At 42.9% G+C, this 3,680-nt stretch overlaps 1 pseudogene; it reads left to right on the top strand.

The window, feature by feature from the left end:
- Positions 1-1,689: 1,689 nt before the first annotated feature.
- LOC126185845 (5S ribosomal RNA) lies at positions 1,690-1,807 on the top strand (annotated as a pseudogene).
- Positions 1,808-3,680: the final 1,873 nt, after the last annotated feature.

Here is a 3,680-nt window from a genome sequence, read left to right as displayed (position 1 = left end):
TTTCTCCCGGCGCGTAAAATGTTCAAATAACTTACGGGAACGCAACAAGATGACCGTCCTCGATAACTGTCGACAGTTCCATAGTTGCACACCACGTCATTTTCAAGGTACAAATGAAACGAGACAGGGCTGTCCAAGGGTATTTAAATCCTCGGTATGCTGAGCATGTGCGAAATGGTCTCTCTCTCTCTCTCTCTCTCTCTCTCTCTCACACACACACACACACACACACACACCGTAAACACAAGCTCCCCGCCACAACCAAAGAAAGATGACGAACGTCAGAAGTAAATTTAATAAGAGATTTTTAACAGGAAATTGCCGAAGCATTCGCAACAAAGTTCCTGAGTTCACTGCTTTCTCAAATTATTCTCAGAAACGAGTGCTTGCTGGACAGAAAACCAATTACTACAATACTTTAATACACTGTAATTCCTGTAATCCAAATAGCCAAAACCTTTCTGCCTTTCGGTGTCTAACAGATAGAATATTTACAGACCTGATGAATAAGCAGTATTGAATGACTGACCTTAACATCATAAAACATCTAGCCAGAGCCAAAGCTTATCAGGAAAATACTGACGTAAATTAATATGTAAGAAACAACGTACGAATATACAGGAGATTTTTGTAATATCTGTAATTATTTAGCGTGTTTACAGTGTATTGTTAACTTTCTGCTCACGACGGAACCTGAATTTACAGGCTACCCGATATGGCTATACGCCGTCTTTGTTTCTTCGTTATCTCTTTGATTTCATGTTTACATTCATGAAGAGCTCACTCGCGCTACTTCTGTGTTTGTCTGCGGGATGTGTCTTCGAGGAAGTTACACGGGTTGTGCACACATAGAGCTGTAATAACAGGGCCCTGCCAATACCTAGGAACAACATACGCCATTCCGTTCGAGTCCTCCCTCGGGCATGGGTGTGTGTGTTGTCCTCAGCAGTTTGGTCCCATAAGTTCTTGCCGCAAATTTCTATTTTTTTTCAAATGAAATCAGAATCGTGGCCGTAGATAAGGGCCTCCATATGCGGATAATTTAACTTGAAACGATTCATCATAATACCAAGGAAGTTATTATAGTCGCTGTACATGAATATATCCATACGTAGGGACCTAAAGTAAGTTATATAGGTGACATGATAGCATACGATCCGCAAGTGGAATTTGTGAAAAGCATTCGACATCAGTCGACAAAATTTACAACAGCTAAGATACTATTCGGAAGTAATCGATTAGGATGACAGGAGACACGACTGAAGAACTATCACCGAACAGTACAAAACTTGGTGTCGTATGAACATTCCTCGTAGAGAAGGCTGAATCGTGAAAGTAGAAGCGCTAGGAGTAGAAGGAATAGCTAACAATTGGTTCCAGTATTACATGGAAAACAGAGTGCAAAGGCAGACATAGTTCGTATGTCTGCTGATGATATTGTTTTAGTAAAACAGTTGTCCGACAAGAAATACGTAAGCACTGGTGTTCCTCAGGCTAGGGTATTAGGTCCAGTTCTGTCCTTAGTATGCAGTGTATCAGCGACACTCCAGATGGTATAAGACATGGAGAAAAAGTTTTCATCGGCTGATGATAGTAAAATCATAGTCAGTCGTAAAACACCAGAGCTCCTGTAAGGGAAAACAAATGAAACGCTCGTGGATGTTTATAGTTGGGCAGTAAATACCATAAGCCAACGGCCTTGTCGCAGTGGTAGCACCGGTTCCCGTCAGATCACCGATGTTAAGCTCTGTCGGGCTGGGCTAGGTCTTGGATGGGTGACCATCCGGTCTGCCCAGCGCTGTTGGCAAGCGGGGTGCGCTCAGCCCTTGTGAGGCAAACTGAGGAGCTACTTGATTGAGAAGTAGCGGCTCCGGTCTCGGAAACTGACATACGGCCGGGAGAGCGGTGTGCTGACCACATGTCCCTCCGTATCCGCATCTGGTGACGCCTATGGGTGAGGATGACACGGCGGCCGGTCACATACCGTTGGACCTTCATGGCCTGTTCTAGAGGAGTTTAGTTTCTTTAGTAAATACCATAAGAATAATAACTAGAAGTAGTAGTTGTGCTCATTTTAAGGTACGATTTAGAAACTGGGCATCGGTACCGCAAATGTTTCTTAAGGCAACTGTCAGCAGCGGGTTACAATCTTCAAGGACTTTTAGAGGGGAGTGAGTACATAATATTTTGACAGGAAATCATGTCCTGAAACGAGCTACAGCCGCTTGAAAACATGTTTTCTTGGTAGGTGTGCCGCAGAGTAATCATGATGGGTAAGGGAGGTAGCGGGTGCTTACGTCGGATCGGTTGATGTCACTGAACGTCAATCATACCTCTCTGACCTGCTTCGAGCCTAATTCATGTGTCTCTCGGTGTTAGAGCAACATGGTTGGGGACACATTTGCGGAATACACTGACATGGTCCTTCTGTAACTATATATGGTGTCTGTTCCTTCTGACATGTTCGAAAGAACAGACAGCATTTTGATCCAGCAGCCATTATGAATTAAGACACAAAGGAATTACAGGCATTGGCTGCGAACGGTCATTCACTGAAATCAATGTAGAAAGTTGAAAATTTGTGCCGGACCCAGATTCGAACACAGATTTCCTACTTACTAGGCAGATGTTCTGACCACTAAATCATCTTGATGCAATGGTCATTCCAACTGCATAAACTACTCTAGCACAACCCCCCTGTCAGACCCAAATTCTCAACTTATCCACACATTACAGATGTAGTCCACCTTGCCCATTACGCTCATAACTCAAATGGCTCTGAGCACTATGGGACTTAACTGCTGAGGTCATCAGTCCCCTAGAACTTAGAACTACTTAAACCTAACTAACCTAAGGACATCACACACATCCATGCCCAAGGCAGGATTCGAACCTGCGGCCGTAGCGGTCGCGCGGTTCCAGACTGTTGCGCCTAGAACCGCTCGGCCACTCCGGCCGGCCGCTCATAACTCAGTTTGCCTGTTGTGTGTACATGAGCAAGATTGCTGATGTATAAAAATTATGGCTCTTCTATACTATTGCTCATGAAACTGGTAGTTAAAAAGATTGTTTGGTTCAGCATAATTGAGATGTTACTTGCAGTAGTCAATTTTTTGTGCCAGATGATGGTCAGTGACTGAAACCGGTAGCAAATGAATAAATTGTTCTAATGGAACCAGGTGTCACGAATTTCCTGAAACATCCTTACTCCGCCAAGTGAGTACAGTTACCAATCTGTAGTGCATATAAGGGAAAACATTGTTAAGAGTTGTGGTAATAGTTCTGTACATAATCATTCAACAAGATCCACCATGGACTTACATTTACCAAGGAAAAAAAAATTCTAAAATCATTATTTTCTGCCAGGGAATAAAACTGAATAGTAAATTGCCCAAGGAAATATAAGATATTATTGAAATACATCTGCTAAAAAGGCAGCTAAAACATCTTCATAAGTAATGCATAATACACAATTAAAGATTACGTGGAGGACTTCAAGCAGTCAGTACCAATGAAAGGAGTTAACTTTAACACCCTGTCGCTTTTTAACATATGATCTAGGTGCACTGTCTTTTCAAGAAAGTCATGTGGCAGGATGTAAAGTGCATGGTAGTAATGTCTCGCTGGCGTAGTTTTCTTCAGGTGAACAGAGAGGAGTACGGGAAGGAAACATGGAGCAT

Source organism: Schistocerca cancellata, chromosome 4, assembly GCF_023864275.1.
Source record: "Schistocerca cancellata isolate TAMUIC-IGC-003103 chromosome 4, iqSchCanc2.1, whole genome shotgun sequence".
Classification (NCBI taxonomy): Eukaryota; Metazoa; Arthropoda; class Insecta; order Orthoptera; family Acrididae; genus Schistocerca; species Schistocerca cancellata.
Note: the sequence above shows the minus strand (reverse complement) of the source record. Positions and strands in the feature narration are given on the sequence as shown.